Below are 21,092 nucleotides of genomic sequence, written 5' to 3' on the forward strand. Positions count from 1 at the left end.
TCTGCCCGATCTTATCCAAACTCCTCCTGCTACAGGATGAAAAAGCAGATGCTAACAGGAGTTTGGAGTTGGATCACACGTTAACTTACTGGCCATGAGGACACCATCATCACTGACAGAGGGAATGTGGATAGTAGCTGGCACGACAAAGGATTGCAATTGTAAAAATTTTTATTGTGGTAAGGTGAGATGGAATTCCAGTGGAAGAGAATGTACTACTAGCTACAATATATCAGACCTTTGTATAAATATATATATATATATATATAGAGAGAGAGAGAGAGAGAGAGAGAGAATAACCATGAGGATAGTGGGATTGTGTCGTTATTGCTGAGTATGGATGAAGCATTTGAAAAAAGATAAGGAAAAGCTGAGAATGATTAATCAGTAATTAATCACCAAAGGTAAAAAGCCAGAAGCCTCCTTAGTAACAGTTGAAGAGGTTCTTATCTGCTGTGGCTGGAAGGAAGAGAAATCTGAGTACTGGGCCCCTAACCTAATAATAAAGTAGCAGATTCCCAAGAAGCTTAAACTCTTAACTGAGATAGATCTGCTATGGTCAGTCAGGCCATTAGTTGGGGAAGAATAGGACCCTCACATATGGCAATGAGAGCTGGATTTATGTACCTGAAAATCTTGAATCTTTGGATAAGAACCCTTTGGGCCTAGAGAAGTAGACCACAGTTCCCTATTAGGGGCTGTATTGCTTGAAGACAATGCAAAAGCTTCCCTTTGGTAGGATAAAGTAAGACTTCACCCACCTTCCCTCCGATGACTAGGGTTAAGTCACAACATAATTTCCCTGTGGATGTACTCAGATTAATAAAGGATTAAATAAGTTAGACCTCAAAATACCTGCAGAATCTAGCCAAACATGTACTGGCAGGAACAAGAAAGTATGTATTGAGTTTCATCAAGTGAGTAGAACATAATTTGGATGAGGAAATGGTGATTGATTTGAGAGCACACTTATAGGATTCAGGATAAAACTCTCCAAAGGACCACAAAAGACGGTACAAACACATTACTAATATGGCTCCTAGAAGCATGGAAAGTCTACATTAAATGTTGTAGAAACACTGAAATTGCCATAACAGATAGGTTAAGAGATTAAAAGATTTAGTGAAGTGAGCATGCTAAAATGGATATATTATATAAAACCAGAAGACCCATGATATTATTGTATTCTACAGGATGACATGGAAAAGAATTTCTTGTGAGAGGATTACCAACATCATGAATAAGCTCAGTGCTTTTCTCCTGTTGGCTGGAGGAAATGCCAAATCAGAACTGTACAAACTGATAGTAATGAGGGCAACTGGACTCCAGGGAATGGATGGGAGTGGATGATAGTTAAGGCAGGTGGATGCAATTATTGTAATTATAGATGAGAAAATAGTAGTAATCATGGGGGCCTGACCCACAGAGAGCTACAGAGATGAAAATCTAATGCAGCATTCCTGGGGATAACATATATGGGCGGCCATATAGGAAAGAAGGACTCTTTCTCATCAAGCCTACATGGTACTGGGAAAGACCAGAAATAAGCAGCTCAGAAAACACACAAATAGCATTATTTCTGTGTTTGATACTATGAAATGAAAATGGAGTAAATAATAGAGTGATCATGAGAGGTGACTTCACTATTGTGATCAGGGGAAATCTATCTGAGAACGACTAAACCATGAGGAGTCAGTTTAGGAAAGAACCTGAGGATAAAATATTTTGAAAGATTAAGCAGGAAATTAGGCCAAAGGGAAACCGGGCAGATATAATTATGCAAACCAAAAAAGAGAAAAGAAAAAGAAAGAAGGAAAGACAAATGAAAAGTCAATAAATTATTTCAGGTAACTGGGATTAAAACATTATATTTTTTCTACAATATTTCCTTTAAAATTTTATTTGCCTTACATTTGTCTCTATTTACCTTAAACTTGTCTTATGTTTAAATCCCTCATGTTGGACCAAAATCTAATAATTTCTCAAACATATAAACTCTATCTCAAATTTTGGTTTAAGAGGTTTAATTTGAAGTTTTGGGAGGTTAAAAATATTTATAAAAATCTGTTAATTCAGCAATTTCAAAATAGATTTATAACAATTTAATAACATGTTAGAATATTAAGTTATTAGTGTATAATATGTAATAACATTTAAGCGAACATTTATACTCACAACTTTAACAGTATAGTGCAAACCATCAAGGAGTCTTATGACAACTCTATTTATATTTAACATATCTGCTTATTCATTTTGTGGTCAACAGTCTTTTGTGTAGTACTTACCATGTACTATTCCAGAATAAACATGTACATGAGTGAACCAAATATATTTTACCCACACTCATGGGTTTGCATTCTAATAGAGATATATAGCCTATGATTAAGTAAATAAATAAATATGTAAATATAATGTAGTGAGAAGTGATTTGGGAAGAATTCATACAGATGAAAGGATCACAGATATAGGAGTAGGTTGTGATTTTATATAGAGTGTTGAGGAAAGACCATATGCATAAAATTATGTTTGAACAGAAGACTTTTAGAAAGTGATAGACTGTTATATAGGGGAAGAACATTCTGGGCCAAATGAAGAGTTAAAGCAGATATTGAGGTGAATGTATTTGGAGATGGTCATAGAACAGCAGAGGGTTGGGGAGGAGGCTCAGTGTCACTGGAGCACAATGAGCTGGGGGAAAGAGGAAATAGTTGAAGTAAAACAGGCAGGAGGTACCACACCACTTGGGGTCTATAAGCCATTGCATGAGTTTTGACTTTTACCCTATCCTAACCCAATAAGATGTTAATGGGGTGACATTTATCTACCTTTGATTTTAAAACCTTTATTTTAGCTCCCTCGTGGAAACTAATCTCTGCATGTGTAAAAAATGGAAGCACATAATGAAATTGGAAAACTATTCCAATAATTCAAGTGAATGATTATGGCGGCCTAGCCCAGTGTTGTACCAGAGCACGTGTGGGGAAGTAGACAGACTCACCGTGTGTTTGAGGACTAAGGAAACATTTGCCGATGGAATGGATTTGGAATGTGAGAGAAACTGTTAAGGAAAACGACAAGATTTTGGGCTAGAACTACTTAAGGAATAGAGCTGTCATTAACTGAGATGAGAAAGATTTTTGGAGGCACAGATTTGAAACAGAGCATAGGTGCTGAGCTTAACACTATTGAGTTGAGGATGCCTGCTGATCATAGAAGTGAAGATATGAAATAGGCTCTGGTATATATGAGTATGGAGTTCAGGTTAAGTTTCTGAATTAAAATTATAAATTTGGAAGTCATTTAATTATCGATAGAACTGAAAATAATGAAGCTGAATGAGATCCCATTGGCAGTGCTTATAGCTATTAGTTTGATGTGTTATTGAGAAACAACATAGTTCTTACCAAACAATATTAAATTCTATTATTAACCATAACACTGCAGAGGCTAATATTAATATAGGGAAATTATTATAATTAAAGGAAGTAGTAAATGCATCTCAGAGATAATACAATTTGATAATTCTCTTCACATTTTCATTGAAAACTAGGAATGCATGCATGGACTTTTGAAGCAATTTTGTTGACAGTGTTTATACTTAGTGAATATGTCTATGCATGCCCTTATATATGTGTGTGTGAATTTTTCACTACTTACAAATATATTCATAGAATAAATTGTGCTTTCTTCCTCTTGAACTTAGCAATAGAGCATTAACAACAACAGCAACAACAAAAGTAGAGCCACTGCTTCCACATAATTTCCTATTTAGCAAAACTTTCAAAATGGTTTCCTATTTTCCTATTTAGCAAAACTTTCAAAATAGCAAAAACTTTCTTACATTCAAGAAAAAAATGTGAAGTTAATGCAATCCTCATAATTTCACTTACATATTTCTGGATAGTTATTTCCTTCTTTGTCTTTCTTTTCCATCAGTGTAACACAGATTGGTACTATAACTGAGGATTTTAGTATGACTGCCTGAGCTCAAATTAAGATTCATCCACTGGCAAGTATGAACCTTAAGAAAATAAGCCCAGCTCTCTGTACCTCAGTTTCTTTGTCTCTAAAGTGAAAATAATCATGGAACTTACCGTATGAATTTTGTGATGATTAAGTGAATTAAATCTGTAGGCTCAATAGCATAGGGGTTGACACATATTAAGGATTTAATAAATGTTAACAATTATTAGCTGTTACAGAGGAGATTCTTCCATTATTACACTGATAAAGGTACTTTATGTGATTGCTCTATAGTCATCAACACCAGCTAACCCTGTACCTAATAATTATAGAAGCTAATTTCTTTTCTAGTAAACCTTATTTATTAGAGCTAATTACAACTAAACAACCTAACCATATCTCCTCTTATCTGCAACTTAAGCATCTAATTAAAAAGGACAGAAATAGGAACTTAAAAAAATAAAGCCTAACAACTTTAGTTGTCAGGGTACTTTAAACTTCATTGTATATGGTATATTAAATCAGAATGGATAGAGCAAAATAAATCAAGTGAAAAAATTTATAAACAGAGTTTTTAATATCATCTTTGCTACATGATGGTTCTGGAGCTCAATGTGACAGTTGTCCAGACTATTTGCAGCTCATGACATTTTTCATTATTTAATATTATGACATTTGTAGGTTACTATTTAGGATTGTATCTTTAATAGTATATTTTCAGTCACTTCATTTACTTAGTATTTATTACTTCTAAGGTGTCATGCTAGGAGGAATTAAAGAAATATGTATCAAACATTATACTTTAACAGTACAAAAATTTCTAGCTCTATTGTTGGTGTGATAACTTGCACACTGTGAGAAAAAGGAGTGCCCCCATATCAGTTCTTCAGTGTACTTGAATTACTATGGTTTATTAAAAGCCTACTTCAAAATATATAATGTTATTTGTGTGGCTATCATTGTGGGGGAATTTTTCTTTACGAATCAGTATGCTTAATTTTCTCTAAAACCAAATATTAGAAAGCAAACATTTTTTTTTTCTTCTTCATTTGAGGGGATTTATGGCTTGAGTCTGAAAATAGAGGAAAAGTCTAATTTCAAAAATTAAAAATGTCTTCTAGTAGAATTTTGGTCAAAGAATATTCCATAATTAATGCCTTGCTGTAATTACTATCATTAAGATTATGTAGATTAATGATTCTTCAAAAAGTTGGAATTTTAGGCAAACAGTATTTTTGATGTAGTAAAACTTAAATTTAATTCAAAAGCAAAGAAAGTAAATCTATTACTTCTATTAAAGTCTACTTTGGCCAGATATAATTATGAGTAATTTTCTGTAACAGCAAACTTACCAGGCAGCATCTAGTCACATACTATTTAACATGGCAAGTAGCCACGGAAAGGAGTGAATGAACAGTATAAAATTTGAACATAAGCATAGATTTAAAATACAATGTGTAAAATCCAGGGAGAATACAACAATTGAAACAAAATCAATTTCCAACTTATAAATTTGAATAGTAAAATAAAATTATGCTAATCTAATGTATTTGCCTTATTGTATTTGTCAGTTCATTATGCTGCATGCATAAATATGAGATTGTTATTTTTCCTTTGATAATACTCCTTAAGTTATTTGCTTTAAATTGGTTTGCTTCCTTTAAGTACTGGCACAGCTTTGTGAAAGATCTTGTTTTCCAATGAGCTTTCACTGCCAGTTATATTTTATTTTTATTTAGTTTTGTTTACATCATGTAAAGGGTATTACCAATTATTTTACTTACTTGTATTATGAGACTATAGTACATAACTATCCCAAATTGCCTTACATTTTCCTTCTAGAATTCTATGCTCAGTAGGAGCATATCAAAATTCTAGGATACTGTCTTTGACAGTAAATACCTCTGAATTTTCCAGTGGTTCAGGTCATTGCTGCCCAAGTTCTCTGACCCAAATTAACTTTATCTTTGTCCTACTTACTACATAGCTGTTACATCTTTTTTCTCCTTCACATTAACCATTTTCTGGTCTTTCACTATTAAATAATCATTTCTATTTCCTTCATGAGGATGTCTCATTTTACTGAGAGCTCTGTGGTTATGCCAATAAATGAAAGACTAGGCAAAAAATATAAAGTGATGCGTATGGTAAAGACCGAGAGCATAAAATATGTTTACTTTATCCAGATTTTTCTTCTCCCTAGTTTTATTTTAAAAGTTCCAATATCTGGTAGAGGCATACCTCAAAGCTATTGGAGGTTCAGGTTCAGATCACCACAACAGAGTGAGTATCACAATAAAGTGAGTCAAATGAATTTTTTGATTTCCCAGTACATATAAAAGTTATGTTTATACTGCCCTGTAGTCTATTAAGTGCGAAATACCATTATGTCTAAAAAATGTATACTCTTTAATTAAAAAATACTTTATTGCTGAAAAGTGTTAGCCACCGTCTGAGCTTTCAGGGTGTTATAATCTTTTTGCTGGTGGAAGGTCTTGCCTCTGTTGATTACTGCTGCCTGATCAGGGTAGTGGTTGCTGATGGTTGGGGTGGCTGTGGCAATTTCTTAAAACAAGCCAACAATGAAGTTTGTCACAATGATTGACTTTTCCCTTCACAAAGAATTTCTCTGTAGCATGCAATGCTATTTCATAACATTTTACCAACAGTGGACCTTCTTTCAAGATTGGAGTCAGTTCTCTCAAACCCTGCCACTACTTTATCAACTAAGTTTATGTAATATGTAATATTCTAAATCTTCTGTTGGCATTTACATGGTCTTCATAGCAGCTTCACCAGGAGTAGATGCCATCTCAAGAAACCACCTCTTTGATCATCCATAAGAAGGAACTCTTCTTTTGTTAAAGTTTTACCATGAGATCCCAGCAATCCCAGCAATTCAGTCATACCTGCAGCCTTCACTTCTAGTTCTTTTGTTATTTCCAATACATATGCAGGGACTTCTTCCACTGAAGTCTTGAACCCTTAAAAATCATGCAGGAGCATTAGAATTCACTTCTTCCAAACTCCTGTTAATGTTGATATTTTGACCTCGTCCCATGAATGACAACTGTTCTTAATGGCATCTAGACTAATGAATCCTTTCCAGAAGGGTTTCAATTTATTTTGATCAGAACCATCAGAAGAATCCCTATCTATGGCAGCTATGCCTTACAAAATGTATTCCTTAAATAATAAAACTTGAAAGTCAAAATTACTCCTTATCCATGGACTACAGGATGGATGCTATGTTAGCAGGCATGAAAATAATATTTATTACTCTTTGTACATCTCCATTGGAGCTCTTGGGTGACCAGGTACATTGTCGTTGAGAAGTAATATCTGGAAAGGAATCCCCCCCTGCCCCCCGCCGAGCAGTAGGTCTCAACGGTAGGCTTAAAATATTCAGTAAACTGTTTTAAACAGATGTGCTGTTATCCAGGCTTTCCATTTATAGAGCACAGACAGAATAGATTTCACATAATTCCTATGGGCTTTAGGATTTTCAGAATGGTAAATAAACATTGGCTTCAACTTCAAGTCACCAGCTGCATTAGTCCCCTAACAAGAGATTCCACCTGTCTTTTGAAATGGCATTGACTTTAAAGAAGGCATTGACTTCTCTCTAGCTAGGAAAGTCCTTGATGGCATCTTCCTCTAATAGAAGACTGATGTACACTGAAAATCTGTTTAGTGTAGCCCACCATATTTAATGAGCTAGGTCTTCTGGATCACTTGGACATCTTCTGCATCAGCACTGGCTAATTCACCCTGCACTTGTATGTTGTAGAGAGAGCTTCTTTCCTTCACTGTTATGACTAACATTTGTAAGCTTCAAACTTTTCTCCTGCATCTTCCTCACATCTCTCAGCTTTCATAGAATTGAAGAGAATTAGGGCCTTGCTCTGCATGAGGCTTCGGCTTCAGGGAATGTTTTGGTTGTGCACAGTACACATCAGCAGAAACACAGAAAGATCATTCAAAGCAGTGGTTTAGGATTTTGACTAGCATGGCATCTTCAACAAAGAACAATACATTTGTAGAGAAATGACAGGACAAAGGAAAGCAGTTTTAGGCCTCCAAGGGTGGCAAACTGTGGAAGGGTAAATATATGAGAGGGAACTAACGATGTAAGATTTCCTTGCAGCTTGTCTGGTACCATCTTTGGGCTGATAAGAGTTTGTCTTCAGAAAAAGATTTTATATCTTGCCTTGAGGCTGAAAAAAGGAAGATTTTTCTGTGTTTTCTGCTTAATTTCCTTCACCCTAAAATAATCCTATGTCAAAGAGACATATTTTGGGGTGAAATATCCTAGTTTCTTCAATAGATAGGTAGAAAGACCAATATTTTTTAAATCTCAGAAGAGAGCTGAAATTGCTATGCTCTCTTTGAACAAGACTTAATAACATCTCAGGTAGCATTTTGTTAGATAATTGAAAATACTAAACTAAGCAGTAGAAATGTAACTTGCAAAACAAGCAAGAACTACTAGCCTCTTAACATACCTGCTTCGGAAAGATAAGTCCATATGACTTTATAGTAAATAAGTAGCATGAAAGTTTCACTGCTTCATGTTCTCAAACCATTTGAAAGCAACTGCCACCTGACCTTTTCACCTCAATATTATTTGCTACCCAAAAGTTACTTCTGTTCCCACCTGTGTTTCCCAAGTCCCAATCCAAGCCATAGCCCTTGTCCTAAAATTCTCCCCTGAACCTCCCTTTCTGATCAATTTATTACAAATTATTCTTAGCAGCTGATTTATATGCTCATAAAAATAAGGATAAACACAACTTGTTTCTCTTATACATGTTTTTTGAAATTACAGCTGCTTGAAAAATAAAATCCAAACTTCTAGGTTTGATTTTTAAATATAAATTCGCAGTAATGAAAAAAGTCAACTCATAATATGTTATATAGGTTTCCTTCAACTTCCATAATTAATTTAAATGTGAACTTGTATTTCTTCGTACTATGGGCAAATTCTTTGTTATCCTAATTAAACAAAAATGTCTTCATTTGTATATATCATACATAGAAATAACAGATAGATTAATCTAGGCAATTCTCACAATCTCTATAGAATAGTATGTTAAAATTAGACCAGGTACATTGAAAACAAGTGTGCCTTCCTTAATGTGTATCCTTCTAACTCCTTTTCCCCTAAAGATCCATCTGTCCCCCTGAATAGTTCTCAATACTGGCCTCTTTTTGATTGTGAAGCATGCATAGCCATTGTGACCCTCTAACATTGCCTCTTCCAGTATTCCCTGTGTTTGTGGCACAATGTGATAAGCCATTGCAGATGCCCACCAAATTGTAAAAGATAGAGTATATAATAAAGACAAACGTTTGCAGTGTCTGTGAGATTGAATATACACGTATCTCATACCCCAGAAATCTCAATTCTGAGTATGTACTTGAGACTAATCATACACAGATTCATAAGGGGATATGGACAAGAATATTTATTTCAATGCAATTTGTGTTAAACAACAATTGGAAACACATTACATGTTTATAATTAGAGAAGTAGATTAATTAAAAATGTGGTGGATACAAATTACAGTGTGATTTGCAGTTGGAAACAACTATACATATAGTTAGTTAATATACATATGTACAGATAATATACATATATTCATAAATATAGATACACACATACATACATGCATACATATGATAACACAGAAGGCTTTCAAAATAGGAAACAGAACAAAGATTAACATAATACCATCAGGCAAACTTTCTGGCCTGCCACATCTCTGTGGATAGGACTGCTGCCAGCCTAATGTCTCTATCCCTGTAGGTTAAAAACCTCTTGTCTCAAGCTGCTTTAAGGATTTTCTCTTTATCTCTGAAATTGGCAAGCTTCACTATTGTGTCAGGGTGTTGATCTATTTTTATTGATTTTGAGGGGGATCCTCCATACCTCCTGGACTTGAAATCCTGTTTCTGTCCCCAGATTAGGGAAGTTCTCAGCTATGATTTGCTCAAATATACACCTTCTGTCTCTTTCTTCTTCCTCTGGGACCCCAATAATTCTAACATTGTTTTGCTTTATGGTATGGCTGAGTTTTTGAAACCTCCCCTCATGGTCCATTAGTTGTTTTTCTCTCTTTTCCTCAGCTTCCTTCCTTTCCATCATTTTGTCTTCCATGTCACTACTCTTTCTTCTACCTGAGTTACTGTAACTGTTAGGGCATCCACTTTAGCCTGCATCTCAGTTAAAGCATTTTTAATTTCAGCCTGATTAGATTTTTATTTCTGCACTAAGAGATTATCTAGTGTCTTTTATGCTTTTTTCAAGCCCAGCTAGTAACTTTATAATCGTTATTCTGAATCCAGCTCTGACATTTTCTTATATCCATTTCGATTAGATCTGTGGCAGAGTATTATCTCTGGTTCTTTCTTTTGTTATGAATTCCTCCTCTAGTCATTTCGCCCAGAGAAGAATGGATGAACAACAGAACAAAATAGAAAATACCAACCATGACCCAAGTGAAATAAATACACACTAGACAAATCCGAAGTGGTCAGAAACCAGAAAAGAAAAAGAAAAAAATAAAGGTGGGTGGGAATAGAGAATATAATCTCCCGGGTGGACAAAACAGGGTGATCCACTTGGTCCTGGGTATATTTTGGTCTGTTTGTTAGAAGACACTAAATCCCAAAATTGTAAAGAAAGCAAAACTTACATATATATACACACACACAAATAAAATTCAATACAGTGAAAGGAAGCCAAAAATGAAGAATGTATCTATAAAATGTAAATGTAAAAAATGAAAGTTAAAGAAAGACTTAAAAACAGAGTTGACAAAATAAGAAACTAGTTGAAAAGGGAAAAAAGAAAAGGAAAATTTTATACTGAAAGATAAACAAATCATGAGAAAAACCTCAAGTTCTATATGTTATTTTCCCTTAGCACTGGAGTTTTGCAATCCTGTGCCCTCCCTAAACTTGGTATTCCTGATGTTCCAGCTGGTCTTCTGGGGGAGGGGCCTGCTGCACCTATTCTCAGGTGTCTTTGCCTGGGCGAAGTTGCACCGCGTTTTGCCAGGGAGCCAGGCTCAGTATAAGCTGCTTTGGGTTGCTCTATGTGGCTTTTGTTCCCTGAAGGCTTTCCACACCTCTTTAGAGGATGATAATAAAAATGACCGTGCCCCCATCTCCAGTTGAAAGATCGGGGTCCCTTCTCTTCAGTAAACCCTCAGGGATAAGTGGTCTTCACTTTTGTGCATGCCAAACTCTGGAGACTTCCTGCAGTGCCCTCCGCACTGATCCTCCCAGGGGAAGGGGAATGTTTGTACCATTTCTGCCCTTTGCAGGGACCCCACATGGAGAGTGGTCATCCGATCATGCCACAGTTCAGGAACCAAGCTGAGAGCCCCCTTTGGGCTCACTGACCATAACCAGTTTCCCTGCTCCAATGCTTGGGAACTCTGCAGGCTCAGGCATCCCCATTCTTTCTGTGATCCTGAGGATCCTGAGACCACACTATGCCACTTAGGATTCTGCCCTGCTTCACCACCTAAGCACCTTTCAGGCAGGGTCATCTCTCACTAGAGAGGATTTCTAAAGGTTCTGATTTTGTGCCTTGGGTTTATATCACTTTCTGGTAGCCTGCTTATGGAGGCCCCCTCCCCCGGCCGTTTATCTTCTGATATATATATCTCTGCACCTCCTACCTTGCAAAACATGGTCGCTTTTCTATTTGTAGAATTCCAACAAATCTTTTCTTACATCTCAGGTTGAATTCATAGTTGTTCCAAATGATTTGATAGTTATCTAGCTAAATTCAAGGGACCAGATGAAACGAGGTCCCCTACTCTTCCACCATCTTGCCTCCCCTCCCATCTTCCCATTACATTTTGAGGTTAGAACCTAAAGGATTTGACTTCAGTTACTTTAAGATAGCAATATGTTATGTTTATGTCCTTGGATTCTTTGATGTTAAAGTGAGTTAATAACCATAAAGTTGCTAGCATTATGCCCCGTAAGTGGTGATGTTGAAATCCAGATATTTCTGTCCCTTCAAAAACTAAATTATCTGCATATTTTTTATAATATACTTTTTTTATCAATTAACATAATTGCATTTATTTTTTCCTTTAAAATGTCTATTTACATAGAATACTAATATTTAAAGAGAAAACTAGGAAAAGTTAGCTTTTCTTCCTCTGTATTAATCAAAACAATTAGTTAATTCCAAATCAATCTATTTAAATCAGTCCTTGAATATATATACACTTTCCAAATTCAATTAATATTTTAGGGTTTCAGGAATAAGGTGTCTTATGTTGTGCTTCATTCAAATACTAGCTTTTATTGCATATGCTAATGTCAGATGTAGTTTTCTGAGGCCTCTTGAGGTGTGCTTGGTGTGATTGATCCTAAGTGTGGTTGTCCAAAATAAATTGATTCATGTCATTTTTAGTCAGAGGCAATAAGGCTTGGTGTGCTAAGTAAAATGTATGTCTTTCAAAGAATGAATAGAAAAATCAGAATAATTCTTGATTGAGACAGGGTTTTGAATTAATTGCATTTTACCTAACTTATTAATTTTTTGGCTCATTTACCAGAAGCTATCTTGTCTTTTGGGAGCACTTTTGGAGAAAAAGGATTAAATTGTCACAAAATCAAAATCCATTAGCTATGAAGTAATATTATATCTTATATAGGTTTTATATAGCAGGGTAACAAGCACAATATAGTTCTTTAAACCATATGAATATATGCAAATCAAAGCTTTTTCTGCTTTCTTATGCATCAGTAAAACTCCTTATGAGCCTGTACATGTTTATGACACTTGCTAAAAGTGATTGGAATTGAAGCATAATGTCATGAATACAGAATTTAGTCAATTACCCGGAATAAAATAGGAGTGTATTTGCTAATTTCCCTGGGAATATGCATGATTTATATATTTTGCTTTGTTTCAATGTGAGAAAAGTTCTAAAATATGGATACAAAAAGGATTGCTGATGATTAGTTCTGGAGTAATACCTCAGGCATCATCATTATGATCTATTTGGCCTAATTTTATATATATAATTTCTTTCCCATTGAACTTAAAGACTATTTTTAGAGCAGTTTTAAGTTTACAACAAAACTGAAAGGTACAGAGATTTCCATATACCCTATTGCCCCACACATGTGTAGCTTCCCCCATTACCAGTATCATTCACCAAAATTGTACATTTTTTACCTAACTTACATGGACATATCATAATCATGGAATTCCATAGTTCACCTTAGGATGCAGTCTTTGTGTTGTACATTCTGTAGTTTGGGACAAAGTATAATGATATATATCAATCATGCAGAGTATTTTCACCATCTTAAAAATTCCATGTCGTCCCCACCACTTCCCAACCTGACAACCACTGATCTTTTCATTGTCTCCATTGTTTTGCCCTTTTCCAGAAAGTGCTCTAGTTGGAGTTACACAGTACGTAGATTGGCTTCTATAACAGTAATGTACATTTAAATTTCTTTCATGTCTCTGCATGTCAGACGGTTCATTTCTTTTTACCACTGAATAATATTCCATTGTCTAGATGCACCACAGTTTGTTTCTGAACAGGTGTGATGGTAGAACAAATTAAATACTTAAATGATATTTGCTCTTTATTCCTATACAATATAAATAGGCTGCAATGTAAATAGTTGAAGTGTCAAATTAAGCAATGATGGGTTGAGCAAATACATAGAGATTTCAGTTGAACTCAGTCTCAATGTGTATGATTTGTTTGAGTTAGTTCTCAAATAAAGTTTGAAATCGACTTCAGCTTTATTAATACAAGTATAAGACCAGAATCAGAGGAGCTCTAATATCTACTTAAACTGTATTTATCCAACTACATGTGGAGAACTCTATTCAGTGCTGGATGTAATGTTTTAGAGTTATCTTTATAATGTGGAGTGGAAAAAACTTCAAATTTGACGGTAAATAGAACATTTAAAAATACTTAGGAAACACAGTAAGCTAAAAGAAATTGATAATGAAAATATGCTTACATTGTTTTCCAGATAATTATTTATTAGGGTCTGTACAACTGTGACTGTACAACTTGAATATCCGTTTAGTGCATGTGACTTTACAATTTAAGCTTTGAGATGCTTGGAGGGCAGAAGAGAAAAATGCGGGCTTCAATTCTTCATGATTGCCTAGCTGCTTATATACCTATCTCTCTGCCTGCAGGCAGTGTTATGAAAAAAAGATGCAGAGGAGACCAAAAAAGCCATGCCTCTGTCTGGAAGGACCTTACAGTCTCACAGGAAGGACTCATAATAAATACAATTAAATAATGTTTTGTAATATGACGTTAGGAATGACAAAATCAGGGGAATTTAATAGAGGGTAACTTTGTGAAGGCCTGCATTGCCTATGGAGAGTGGAATCTCTCTCTAATAATATGATCTTTGGACCAACACTGGTAAGATAAAAAGAAGCCAGTCATGAAAAAATGAGGATCAATATTCCAAACAGAGGGGGACAGCCTATACATTTAACTTCCAGGGAAAAGAAAGTTTCTAGAAGTTCATTTTGGGAAAAACATCATGCATAATGGAAAGAGTGATTTGGAGTGAGGTTGGAGATTTAGGTGGATGGGGTCAGTAAGGAATGTTGGTGTTTTGTTTCCAAGTGAAATGAAAAGTGGTGGGCTATACAAAATAAGTGATATGATTTGATTTGGTGCTTGTCATTGAGTATAGTGAGGAAGGAAATGTAAAAGCAGAGAGGAAACTTTATTTTTTTTAAAGATTGTATTTATTTATTTGAGAGAGAGAGAGAGAACATGAGCAGAGGGGAGGGGCAGAGGGAGACTCCCTGCTGATCAAGGAGCCCAACGCAGGGCTCAATCTCAGGACCCTGAGATCATGACCTTGGCTGAAAACAGACACTTAACCGACTGAGCCACACAGGTGCCCTAGAGAGGAAACTTTAGAGACTTTATAGAAGGCCATGCTAGAGATGATGGGGACAGGGATAAAAAATGGCATCAATAGAGACTATAAGAAATATAATGAGGTAGGTTATTCTGTAGTTTGAATTGATATAACTTACTCGATGATTTTTTTTTTTTTTGGTTGTAGGAGATGAAGTAAAGGAAAAATACTGAGTAATCTCTAAATATGGATGTGTGTTTCATGTTATTTCAAAATAAATTTACAATTATGGCACGAAAATCACATTAAAAACTGTAAACTTTAAAGCTTAATTAACTTTTATTAAGAAAGATGATGGTTAGGTCATACATATATGCATACATACATACACATTATATATTAATGATTGTTTTTAAATATTGAAACAGTGCTTATTTTCATACTACTAGACAGTGGAAATATTTGAATAATATGAACAAAGAAAATTTAGAAAACCTAGTTAATCTTAATTGTCATGGTTATTTTATTTATTTTCAATTTCATATATATTCTAACCACATTTTAAAAATACTTTTTATAAGTTATTTTATTAATTCACACACATACACAAATACAGACATATTTTTTTCATGATGAATGATGACACTATCAACAATTTCCCTATAGTACTGATGAACCAAAGGACCGATATTCAACCAGTGTATACTATTTTTATGTAAGAATTACAGACTGACTACCATGAACTTAATACATTTGTCCAGCAACACACAGATGATTCTGTTACTCAGTTTTCTCATTTAGGAGTAGAAAGTCACCTAAATATATCCCAAGTTATTTGATAACAGAAGAATTTCCCCAACATTATTAGTAAATGTGCATTAGCTAATGTAAATCTGAGTGTTTTATTTGATATTTTAGATGCAAACACACTGATGTAGTTTCTTACTGTCTCTGATTGGTTTTATTGTTTTGATCATTTATACAAATGGTTTAGCTTTGTGTTCTGGAAAAAATACTGGCCTTGATGGGAGAATATCAGATTTTTTAGCCTATGTGACCTGATATAGAGCACATAATTTGGTCAGGTCTCAGCATTTTCATTTTAATGCAAGAGATTCAATAATTTATTATTATTAAGTAATTTACTATAATTAATTATAGTATATTCAACACTGAACTCTTGGTAAGCACTGATAGTATGCCAGGTACTATGCTGTATGCTGGGAACCCTGAAAATATGTAAAATATGTTTGTCTCTTAGGGGACTTAAAGGAGAGAGAGAATGTGGGAGAAGGCCCAGGAAAGAGAGATTGAGAGAGAGAGAGAGAAGAGGAAGAGAAATATGTAGTAATATGATCAGCATAACAGTGGCTTAATCATGATGCTATGTTAGAGGAGAAATCAATTACATAATTTTCTTGGATGAGGACTGCAGGTTTTCTAGAATTAAATCATCAGGAATGAGAAGATCTACCTAAGATATTGAATGGAATTTGAGGGAAAAAAGGAAGAGCATGTGCAAAGATTAAAGAACATGAAAAGTCATGGCATTTTTCCAGGAGCTATAATGAAGTCAACATAATAATGAGCAGTAGAAGATAAAATAGGCCATGTAAACTGGTGCTGGGTGGTAAAGGGCCATGTCAGTCATGCAAAGTGGTATGGTATTTGTAAATATTTGTTATTTTTGTTTATAACATCCAAATGTCCTTCTTAATTAGAAAGAATTCCCTAATAGCTAAGACTTAATGAGAGACAGGTCCCCACCTTCGACTATAAAAATAGAAGGAACTTAGAAAATCCATTCTCCTGGCTCTTTGACAGTTACTATACTGGCCTAATTATCAGTGAGCATTACAGGGAACAGATCCATATGAAAATGTAAGTAATCTTAGACTGATTATGTAGCTAACTAGGAATCCAGCTTCCCATTAACATTTCTCAATAAGAATATGGTGAATCTTGTTCCGTGGCAGAAGGAGAATATTGAACTATCTTTGCTAAATTTAGTTATCCATTAACATCCTTATTATCTAGTAAAGAACCCACTGAGATCTAAAATTTTAAGGACTGCTTCGTCATTGCCACTCAATGGTGTGAACAAATGAGGAACCAAGAATTGTGAAGTGGGGTGCAGCCTCAAAAATCAGGAAACTTTAAAAAGAGAACAAAAGTTCAAATCTTAGCTCAAGGCATTGGCAAAAACCAAGAAACTTTCTATAGCAGTGATAAAAGAATCTCTTATCTCACGAAGCTGCAAAACTGAGATACCTGACAATGAAAATCAAACATTAATCTGTTGATCCTACTGGTTGCAAATTACAATGTCAGTTACATTTACAGTCCTGCCAGGTATCCTATGTGAAAAGTAGGACATCTATAGGATAAGATTGGAATCTTCAGACTTGTAATGGTTTAGGCTACCATGAGTACCCCGATGGACAGCTCCCACTAAATCTCCAGTACAGGTTGCATTTACTTCTTCCCTTACTGATAAGGCTGATGCTGCTGCTTGTCAGTGGCAATTTTCTGAAAAGGGGGACAGGTCGTCCTCATTTCCTATGACTATCACTGCTCAATGTTTAAAAGTCTTTTAATAGAATTACCTCATGGAGGCAAGCAAGAAAGGAAGAAATGACCATCAAAAATCAAACCATAAAGGGGAAGTATAAGATAAAGATTTTTAGGACTTTTCTAATTTATGTAGGCAATCTAAACCTAAAGGATGGGTGAAAAATTGATTCTAAATATTTATAACCAATGGGAGAGAAGCAAGTTATATACAGAACTGGAGCTGATACATTACTCAGACTTTCATCATATCCCATCCTGACTCACAGTCATCTTTCAGCCTTTCACTCTACCAGCACTTGGGGTCTATATGGATTGTGTGTGTGTGTGTGTGTGTGTGTGTGTGTGTACATTTGGGAATGGCCTATTGAAATTATAATTAAGTAATTGCATTGAAGATAATATCTTGAGCATTTTGCACAACCATGTAAAGGAAGTAGCATGTTCTCTGAATTGACAGGCAGTATGTGGCTTGAGGTAGTTCATATTTAATTGCTTCTACAGTCTCTAAAAGAAAGAAGACTAGATCAACAAAATGAATGTGAGGAATCCAAATGATAAGAGGTAACCCAAAGAGAATATGAAGAATTGGAATAGCAGCAGCTAGGTGAAAGAAAAATACTATTACTATGGAACATTGCTGAGGGCCCAATCTAGTTTTAAGATTAGTTACTAGTTCATTATTTTGTTGCTAACCGTGTTCTAGGTAGTGAATCAAACGGATCCTAATTTTACTCCTAATGTGGGGAGAAGTATATTAACAAAAATGGCAAAATATTAAACATCAAGGTGACCGGACTTGACAAAGGAGTTGAGTAAAAGGAATTAAGAATGACTCAGTGATTTATGGACCGAGCAGGAGGAGCAATGTGGTGGCCAGTTGCTAAACAAGAAGTCTTGGGAGAAGCAGTGTGAGAAAAATCATATATTTTCTTAAAGTCATGCTATTATCTTCAGAGTTCTAGTATTTCTTGTAGAAGTATTCTCCAAAGCAGATAAAAGTGAGAAAAGAAATTATTTGGATTAGTTTTTCCATCTTTTAGATTAATTCAGTTAACAAAGAACCTGGGGCGCCTGGGTAGCGCAGTCGTTAAAGCGTCTGCCTTCGGCTCAGGGCGTGATCCCGGCGTTCCGGGATCGAGTCCCACATCGGGCTCCTCTGCTGGGAGCCTGCTTCTTCCTCTCTCACTCGCTTGCTGTGTTCCCTCTGTCGCTGGCTGTCTCTCTGTCACATAAATAAATAAAATCTTTAAAAAAAAAAAAAAAAAGAACCTGAGTTTTTCAAGGTGAATAGCGAAGGGAATAAAGCCAAAGGAGACTCTACCAAAAGAAATGAAAGAGATATGGTAATGGATATCTCTGCGGAATCAGCTAACAAATATTAAGTCATGGAAACTACACAATAAATCTAAGGTAAATATCATTGCCCTCACAGTATTGAGATGTAGCTGAGGCTTAGAAAGTTTAACAACTTGGATATACTTGGGTCTCCCAGCCAATAAATACTGCGGTTGGAATTTGAACTTTGAACAGTCTTTCTGTCACATAATATTTCAACTGCTAAGGCATACTGTTTTTTTCAAAAATTAATAATATCAAGGGATTTTGGTTAAATATGGCAAATCAAATTCATGTATAAGTTATATAATAGATTGTGGAAAAATTTATATAGATGTCCATTCTCCTTATGAAATTCTAATAAAAAGTTTCAGAAGCCTATGTTTTGCACACATTAATTAAACATTCTAAAAATGGAATAAAATATTAAATATAAGACAAAGAGATATGCTAGAAAGTAGGCCAAAGAGAAAAAGAAATGGAAAATAGGGAAGGAAAAATCTAAGAATATTATAAACCCAGAAGTTTCAGAAAAGGGCATATAGAAACTGGTAGGAAATTGTCAAACAAGTAAATCAGTAAAATTTCTAGATCCAAATAACCTGTTCTTTAAATTAAACCCCCTCCCCACCAAATGCCTAGACAAATCTATGCTAACATATCTCCATGAACCACATTATTGGGGATTTCAGAAAACTAGAGACTTAATGAAGATCTGATGGGCTTTAGGATGTATGTGGGTAAATAGAACAAATAAGAACAATTAGTACAACAAGGCATTGCATTTTTTTAACACTTGGAAGCATAAAGATTGTGCAAAATAACTTTAACATTTCTGAGGGAAAATGATACAGAACAGGATTTGTATAATCAGCCAAATTATATATCAAAAGTGAAGATAAAATAAAGATCTTTCAGTTAAGCAAAGACCCACAATTGTAGTTGTCCGGTACCACTTTTTAGAATCTAAAGAACTATCTTGGGGCACCTGGGTGTCTCAGTTCATTAAGCCTCCAACTCTTGATTTTGGCTCAGGTCATGATCTCAGGGCCTGGGATCCAGCCCCACGCCAGGCTCTGCCCTGGTCATGGAGCTTGCTTGCGTTTCTCTCTCTCTCTCTCCCTCTGCTCCTCCTCACTATCCACCTCAAGTACACATGAGCACACACTCTCTCTTTTTTTCTCTCTCTCTCAAAAAAAAAAAATAATAATAATGAAGAACTATCCATGCCATCAAAATGAGGTAATAAATCAAGAAAAGTATAGGATGCATGGTCTCCAGGGGGAATAAAAGAGGAGATGAATGGAACACTCCAAAATGAAGGCAAGTGGAGATACCAAAAGACAGTAATGTAGCATACCTAGAATCAGGAGAATGGATGATTAGAGATCTGTCTCCAAGAAAGAATAAAAAAATGAAACTGACAAATGATACATCTGATACTGTTGGACGTAGATTTACATTTCAACCAGTGAAGTGTGCACAAAGTAAAAAAATGGGAAAATATAAGAAAGTAATATTCCCAGAAAGAAAGAGAAGTGGTATAATAAGGAAATTATAGTATGCTACGCTATATGTATCATTACTGAATTTGATATATACATACACACACGTACATATACAAATAATAATAATAAATTACATGGCTCTAATGGTAGTGTAGCAGAACTAACTTGAGTTCACTCCTTTGTGATTTACAGATAGAGAGCACACCAGGTGGAGTTGTCACACAAAGGAAACTATTTATACCAAATAAGGAGATCATGCGGAATAATTTCCAAAGCTGTAACTCCCGAGCAAGGGTGAATGGGTTCCTTTTATGGTTAGGGTGACTATCCATAAAAGGGAGTTTTGTATTTTGTGTAGAGGCAGGCATAAGGTTGTGTATGAATCTTAAGGAAACGTGCCCCTGTATTGTACATTATGTTAGTGAGGTTTGTGCTTCTCCTCTGGTGAAGACTTGAGCATTATTAGGAGGAGGAGGTAACAGTCCAGGGTCCATCTGTGGTGATGTGAGTCAGTGGTTGAGCTCAAACTGGTCTGGGTGGTCTGGACCAGCCAGAGCTCTTCCTCAGGACAGTTGTTAATATCTGGAGGGGGTAGTTTCGGTTTCCATCGTCGGGTGCTTTGCCCATTGGGTCTTTTGCCTGAGTTAAAAGGTAAATGAAAGGAAGAACTTAAGGAAAATGTGGGACAAAGGTCAGTGGGTAGAGGGAGGTGGCAGTGAAGGTCAGGTCTTAGGGTCAATCATGCAGGGGTTTGCTGGTGACAGTACGTTGTCAAAGAGAAGTATACATGAAAATTGGAGGTCAAGTGTATGAAAT

Source organism: Ursus americanus, chromosome 2, assembly GCF_024610735.1.
Source record: "Ursus americanus isolate L20-20 chromosome 2, mUrsAme1.1.p, whole genome shotgun sequence".
NCBI classification, from domain to species: Eukaryota; Metazoa; Chordata; class Mammalia; order Carnivora; family Ursidae; genus Ursus; species Ursus americanus.